This window comes from Scleropages formosus, chromosome 4 (genome assembly GCF_900964775.1).
Source record: "Scleropages formosus chromosome 4, fSclFor1.1, whole genome shotgun sequence".
Lineage (NCBI taxonomy): Eukaryota > Metazoa > Chordata > Actinopteri > Osteoglossiformes > Osteoglossidae > Scleropages > Scleropages formosus.
Window position 1 is genome coordinate 16,345,432 of NC_041809.1, and position 8,516 is coordinate 16,353,947.

Genomic DNA, 8,516 nt, shown 5'->3' on the forward strand with positions numbered 1-8,516 from the left:
ATATTTACTAATGGAATTCCCATTTTAGTCACAGCTATGGTGAGAACCACCATTCTTTACTGTTACAATTATGCAGTATTGTCAATAAACTGTGGCTCCAATTTTTTCAAAAATTCTTTGGGTAACTCAAGACACTTTGTGTGCTCGTAAAACTACATTTCTTCTTAGCTAATCTGTACTGATGAGCTCAAAGAGAGACAACACTTAGGCCATGAGAGACTGTTACTGTTTCCCGGTAAAGTGATATATTTACATTCTGATGTATTTCCATTAATCTCTTTGCTCACCACCTCCACTGCTTTCCAAGGGAGCTCCAGGTGCTGTTTTGGTTTATTTGTTCAACCATTAGTTGGAGAAAGGTTACTGGTTAACTGGTTACTAAGATGCAAACGCTACAGCAAACTGCATTCAATGTCGTCATGACAACGTCTGCAAGGACTAGAGGTCTGTTCAGCTTTCTGTTTACATTTATATTTACATTTATTCATTTAGCAGATGTTTTTGTCCAAAGCAACGTGCATCTCAGCAAAAGTACAATTTATGCATTACATTAAGAGAAGGAGACATAGCTGCAGACATGAAAGTCTCAAGCAAACCTAGTTTGTTACCTACCACTTGCTTCACCGAGGTTCATCGATCGAGTAGGTGCATAAAATGCAGGATAGACAAATCCCGATAACCTCCCTCCAGTTTTTTTTTTTTTAATATTATAAGATACACAAATAAGCAAATACAATGCCACAGTAGTGGCTGAATAAAGGTTGTATCTGGGGATGCTTATTGAGTTACGATGTGTGAACAGTTACACTGTAAATGAGCTGGAAAGATCTTGGGTGAAGTGGATCTGGAAAAGGTGGGTTTTCAGACCCTTTTTGAAAATAGACAGAGTTTCCGGAGTTCTGAGTGACAGGGGAAGGTCATTCCACCACAACAGACCCAGAACCGAGAACCTCCGAGCTTTGCCTTTCGTGCGCGGGACCACCAAGTGAGCAGAAGTAGATGAGCGAAGGGGCCTGGCTGGGGTGTACCGATTGATTAAGTCTTGTAAATAGCTGGGAGCAGTTCTGTTGATGCATTTGTACACAGTAAGCAGGGTCTTGAATTTGATTTGGACAGCTATAGGAAGCCAGTGCAGAGAAATGAGTAGAGGAGATACATGGGAGCATTTTGGCAAATCAAACACAACTTGTGCAGCAGCATTCTGTAGAAGCTGCAGAGGTTTGATGGCATTAGCAGGAGGGCCACACAGGAAAGAGTTGCAGTAGTCCAGGTGGGAAGTCACCATGGCCTGGACAAGTAGTTGGGCGGAGTCAGTAGTGAGGTAGGGACGGATCCTACGAACGTTATGCAGAATGTATCTGCAGGACCGGGTTGTGGCTTCGATATGTTGAGAGAATGATAGGCTCGCATCAATCGTTACTCCCAGACTCTTAGCGAAGGAACTAGGCAAAATGGGTGAGTCGTCCAGTTTGACCGACAGGTTGTGACAGGAGGACAGGCCAGCTGGGAGGTAAAGAATCTCTGTTTTGCAGAGGTTAAGTTGGAGGTGGTGATCATACATGTTTAGTAGTCTTTTTTGTGTTTACGTTTATGTTTATATTTATATATTTATATATTACATTTATATTTATCCATTTAGCAGACACATTTGTCCAAAGCAACTTTCAGTGAACACTGTCTAGTATCAGCCCACACCTTATTCACCAAAGGTGACTTGTTGTTAGGTGCCGTCAAGTTGATGCCAATTTACAGCAACTCTAAATATAGTTGTCCTGAAAAGCGTCCAGTCTTTCATCAGCTGGCTAAGACTTGAAAGTAGGACATCTATGGCTGTGGTGATTGTGCCAGTCTACCTTGTAGCAGGCCTTTCTCTTCTATGCTGACCTTCCACTTTGCCCAGCATGATGTCCTTTTCCACTGACTATTCTCTCTGCAGGGGGGTGCGGTGGCGCAGTAGGTTGGACCACAGTCCTGCTCTCCGGTGGGTCTGGGGTTTGAATCCTGCTTGGGGTGCCTTGCGAGGGACTGGCATCCTGTCCTGGGTGTGTCCCCTCCCCCTCTGGCCTTACGCCCTGTGTTACTGGGTAGGCTCCGGTTCCCTGCGACCCCGTATGGGACAAGCGGTTCTGAAAATGTGTGTGTGTGTGTGTGTGTGTGTGTGTATTCTCTCTGCATGATGTGTCCGGAGTAAGAAAGTCAAAGCTGTGTCATCTGAGCATCTAATGACATCTTTCAAATTGACTTACAATGCTAGGTATGCTACTTACAATAAGTCACTCATTTATACTCCAGTTGTATTTTCAAACAACAGCAACAAAAGTTTTTTTGGTGAAATTGCACTCAGAATCAGTAAAAGGAAGCAGTCATCCAATAAGGCTGTCCAGGGATTATAATTACTGCATATAATGGCTATTGAGAATTCATATTCACCCATTTAATATGGTAATATGTACTCACACTTATGTTTTCATTATGGCTATTTAAGTTTCAAATTCACAGAGTTCACACTTTTGTATTCTAGCTATTTAGGGTTCAGTCTTACTCCCACACTATGGCTATTTAGGGTTTTCATGTGCTGTTACAGTATGGATCTTTTGGTTTAAGATTACCTATACACTATGGATATATACTGAAAGATCTCACAAATTTGTCACTTTGTCAGCCAGTCAGCCATGTGAGATGTGGACTGTCTACCGGGGGCATGCAGGACAGCTCAATCACTTCCACATGTCCTGTTTGCACAAGCTTCTGAAAATCAGACGGCAGGACAAAATGCCAGACACTGAAGTCTTTTCCAGAGCCAGTCTACCATCAATTCACACGTTGCTAATGAGAGCCCAGACCAGGTAGGCAGGGCACATTGTCAGAATGTCAGACGAGCAGATCCCCAAGCAGCTCCTCTACAGAAAAGTCACTTAGCGAAAGCGCTCCCATGGAGGGCAGAAGAAGTGGTTCAATCAAAGATATGCTGAAGGCCTCCTGGAAGTCCCTTGAGATCAACATCACCACCTGGGAAACCCTTGCACTGAACCATCCAGCATGGCGCAGCTTCATTCACAAAGGTTGCCAAACCGCCGAGGTGAGGCGAACTGCTGAGGCTCAAACAAACCGTAAGCTGCAAAAGTCCAGAGCTGCTCACACATCATCGACAGTGTCGTCAAGTCTGCCTGACGTGTGACAGGACGTTCCACGCCTGAATCGGGCTACTCAGTCATCTTCGGACGCACAGAGGCCAGTCAGTCAATCAATAGAGATGTCGAGGTCTTGATCGACAGTGATGGACTAACAACAGGTTCTCACAAATTTGTCACTTTGTCTATTGAGCTTTGCTATTTTGGGCTCACATTTAACGCTACATTTGTTTATTTTGGTTTCAAACATCACTTTAGTGTGAGTACTTAGGGTTTCATGCTGTTAATTGAAGTTCTCCGCCCTAATCACTCTTATCACTCTCCTGGCCCTCTCGGGTACTTTTTGGATGACCTTGACATCTTGCTGAGTTCTCTGCCAGGGGATGATGCTCTGTTGATTCTCCTGGGTGACTTCAACCTGCATGTCGACAACATTCATGCAAGCGGCCTTTTGTTTTTCCTATAGTCCTTCGGTCTCTCCCTGTCCCAATCCCCTGCTGCTCACAAAGTGGGCAATTGTCTTGACCTTGTATTTTCCCACAGCTGTGGTTGTCCCATCCTCTCTGTCACTCCGCTGCATGTTTCCGATCATGTCTTCATTTCCTTTCAACCCTGCCTCACCACTGTTTCCTCGCCTCTTTCTGCACCCTTTGACACCTTCTGCCGCAACTTAAAATCTCTCACCTTCTTGCTTTGCCTCTGCTACGCTGTCCACTTTCCCTTCTGCTGCACAATTCTCGGATCTATCAACAGACAATGCCACTAACATTTTCCTCTCTGTCTGCTGTCTTCTAAACCAGCACGCCCCAGTGCCACCCCATGGCTGACTGATATGTTATGAGCTAACAGGACCAAACTCCAGGCTGCAGAGTGAAGATGGCAAAAATCCAAGGCTTGCTCAGACCTGGATGCCTACCAGTCATTCTTAGCTACTTTTCATTCTGCTGTCCCTTCAGCTAAAACCTCCTTCTACCACAACAAAATACATTCTGCATCTAAAAAACCACACAGACTCTTTGCCATCTTCTCATCTCTTCTGTATCGTCCACCGCCTCCTCCTCCTTCTCTCATTGCTGATGACTTTGCGTTGTTTTTCAGCAACAAAATCAAAGCAATCACTGACAAGTTCTCAGCATCACCCTGCCTGGTTCGCTTGCTGTTTGGTGTTCCGTAGGGCTCGGTACTGGGTCCTCTTCTCTCTCGATCTACACCTCCTCCAGTCATAGCCTCCCATGGATTGAAATACCACTGCTATGCTGATGATATCCAGCTCTTCCTCTCCTTTCCTTTCTGCCTGGTGCGTCAGACATTTCCGCACGCATTGCTGCCTTCCATCTTTGCATGGATGTCTGATCACCACCTCCAGCTCAACCTCTTCAAAACAGAGATTCTTCACCTCCCAGCTGGCCTGTCCTGTAATGAGCTATCGATCAAAGTAGACAACTCACTCGTTTTGCCTACCTCCTTGGCTAAGAGTCTGGGAGTGATGATTGACTTGAGTCTGTCTTTCTCTCAGCACATCGAGGCCACAACCTGGTCCTGCAGATACATCAGAATCAGAACGAGCTTTATTGCCAAGTATGTTCACACATAAAAGGAATTTGTCTTGGTGACAGTAACTTCCACAGCACAGACAGAATGACTGACAAGACACAGATGAGAAGATAGAATATGTGAATAAAGGATAAAAAATATATAAAAATACACACACACACACACACACACACACACACACACACACACACACACACATTTTCAGAACCGCTCGTCCCATACGGGGTCGCGGGGAACCGGAGCCTACCCGGCAACACAGGGCGTAAGGCCGGAGGGGGAGGGGACACACCCAGGATGGGACGCCAGTCCATCACAAGGCACCCCAAGCGGGACTCAAACCCCAGACCCACTGAAGAGCAGGACCCAGTCCAACCCACTGCGCCACCGCGCCCCCCACTATAAAAATATAAAGTACACAATATACAAAAAATAGTCACTAGACATTATATGTATGTAGAGGTATGTTCTACACAAATGCAAGGGAATGTGAGTAAGACACACATACACACACACGCACACACACGCACACGCTCTGAACCACTTGTTCCATATGGGGTCGCGGGGAACCAGAGCCTAACCCGGCAACTCAGGGCGTAAGGCTGGAGGGGGAGGGGACACACCCAGGACGGGACACCAGTCTGTCGCAAGGCATCCCAAGCGGGACTCAAACCCCAGACCCACTGGAGAGCAGGACCCGGTCCAACCCACTGCACCACCACGCCCCCCTGTGAGTAAGACATGATGTGATAAATAGATATAATTATAAATATAAATAGCCTTGTGTATTGCACTGGTTTACTCTCTAGGGGGGATTTAGCTGTTCATGAGGTAGATGGCCTGGGGAAAGAAACTTTTCTTGTGCCTGGCTGTCCTGGTGCTCGGTGCTCTGTAGCGCCGGCCCGATGGCAAAGGTTCAAAGAGGAAGTGGCCTGGATGTGAGGGGTCTAGAATGATTTTGCTAGCCCTTTTACTGACTCTGGACGAGTACAGTTCTTGAAGAGTTCGGGGGGGGGTGTGCCGATGATTCTTCCAGCAGTCCGAACTATCTACTGTAATCTTCTGATGTCTGATTTCATAGCTGAGCCAAGCCAGCTATAGAAGTGCAGAGGACAGACTCGACTGCAGAGTAGAATTGCATCAGTAGCTCCTGTGGCAGGTTGAACTTCCTCAGCTAGCAAAGGAAGTACAACCTCTGCTGGGCCTTCTTCACAATGGAATCTGTGTGGAACTCCCACTTCAGGTCCTGTGAGATGGTGGTGTCCAGGAACCTGAATGACTCCACTGTTGCCAGAGTGCTGTTCATGATGGTGAGTGGGGATAATGCTGAGGTGTTTCTCCTAAAGTCCACAATCATCTCCACCATTTTGAGCGTGTTCAGCTCCAGATTGTTGTGACGGCACCAGACAGCCAGGTCTTTGACCCCCTGTCTGTAAGCAGACTCGTCACCATCCCGGATGAGACCAATAAGTGTGGTGTCGTCTGCAAACTTCAGGAGCTTGACAGAGGGGTCTTTTGCAGTGCAGTCGTTGATGTACAAGGAGAAGAGCAGTGGGGAGAGCACACATCCCTGGGGGGCGCCAGTACTGATCGTGCGAGTACTGGATGAACATTTTTCCAGCCTCACTAGCTGCTGCCTGTCTGTCAGGAAGTTGGTGATCCACCAACAGATGGAGGTGGGCACAGAGAGTTGGGTTAATTTGGACTGGAGGAGGTGTGGGATGATGGTGTTGAAGGCCGAACTAAAGTCCACGAACAGGATCCTCACATACTGTAAGTCCCTGGTTTGTCCAGATGTTTCAGGATGTAGTGCAGACCCATGTTGACTGCATCATCCACAGACCTGTTTGCTCCTGCATAATATTCGTAGGATCCCTCCCTACCTCACAACTGACTCTGCCCAACTACTTGTCCAGGCCATGCTGACATCCCATCTGGATTGTTGCAGCTCTCTCCTGTGTGGCCTTCCTGCTACTACCATCAAACCTCTGCAGCTGTTACAGAACACTGCTGCATGAGTTGTGTTTGATTTGCCAAAGTGTTCCCATGTATCTCCTTTGTTCATTTCTCTGCACTGGCCTCCTATAGCTGCCCGGATCAAATTCAAGACCCTGGTTATTGTCTACAAATGCATCAACAGAACTGCTCCCAGCTATTTACAAGATTTGATCAACCACTACACCCAAGCCAGACCCCTTCGCTTGTCTACTTCTGCTCGCTTGGTGGTCCTGCGCACGAAAAGAAAGGACGGAGGTTCCTAGTTCTGGCTCTGTTGCAGTGGAATGACCTTGCCCTCTCATTCAGAACTGCAGAAACTCTGTTTACATTCAAGAAGGGTCTGAAAACTCACCTTTTCCGGACTCACTTTGCCCAAGATCTCTCCAGCTCATGTATTGTGTAAATGTTCATGCACCGTAACTTCATGATCATCCCCAGATAAGCCTTTACACAGCTGCTACTCCGGCATTGTATGTAATGTTTGTGTACCTTATTTAAAAAAAAAATTGTAAGAAGGTAATCAGGATTCATCTATCCTGCATTTTATGTACCTACTCGAGCAATGAACTTTGTAACATCAAGTAGAAAGTGACAAACTAGGTTTACTTAAGAATCACATGTCTGCAGCCATATCTATTTTAATGTAATGCACAAATTGCATTTCCGCCAAGATGCATGTCGCTTTGGAGAAAAGTGTCTGCTAAATGAATAAATGTAAATGTAAACCTGGGAAAAACCTACCATTTCTTGTTTGTGGTATTCATGAGCAGTATTTCAAAATGCAGACAAGGTTGGACGGTATCCAGTTTAAGTATCCAAGTGATTCATCACTGTTTGCAGATGATGTGGTTCAGGTGAGTGTGACAGTTCGGATGGTCATAACCTTCAAACCTGAGATAATGGCTCTTACCAGGGACACAGTAGGTTTTTGGTCCATCTGAGAAGGAGCCACTATCCTAAGGCGAGGAGTTTAAGAACCTTGGGGGCCTGTTCAAGAGTGACAACAGAAGGAACTGACGTCACACAAAAGTTTGTTGCAACAGCTACAGCAATGCAAACACTGGTAGTAAAGTTGCTGAATCCTTACACAAAGCTGGCAATGTGTCACTCAGTCTACAACCTTATCTGTAGTTAAACTCTTGGCTGCAGCCAAAAGAACAGGACTGCAAACATAAATGGCAGAAAACAGGTTCCTTTGCAAGGTGGTAGAACTTACAAAAAAAGCCAATTAAACGTAGTTTGGGTGTCTAGTCAAGAATGCTCCCTAGGCACACAGCCCTGGAACGAAGCCCCAGGGGAAATGCAGGGCACGCTGGGCATGCTGGAGAATGGTTGGCAATTAATTCACCAGAGGAAGTTGAAGACTTTTAAGGTGGAAAAGGAAGCATGACTGCCTTGCATGACCAGTTACCGTGAAAAGTGGCTTGAAAACAGATGTATAATCTTGGCAATGCACTTACTAGAATGCTGTTGGGAACACTGTATTGGTACATCTTACAGGATCGCTTCAGTTGCAATGTATAAAGCAACAAATATAAGTATATACACACACACACACACATTTTCAGAACCGCTTGTCCCATAAGGGGTCGCGGGGAACCGGAGCCTACCCGGTAACACAGGGTGGAAGGCCGGAGGGGGAGGGGACACACCTAGGACGGGACGCCAGTCCGTCGCAAGGCACCCCAAGCGGGACTCGAACCCCAGACCCACCAGTGAGCAGGACTGAGGTCCAACCCACTGCGCCACCGCACCCCCACAAATATAAGTATTCTAGTACAATATGCAAAGTTTGTAAGATTTAAATTATTATAATTCAAAGAACAGCATTAGCTG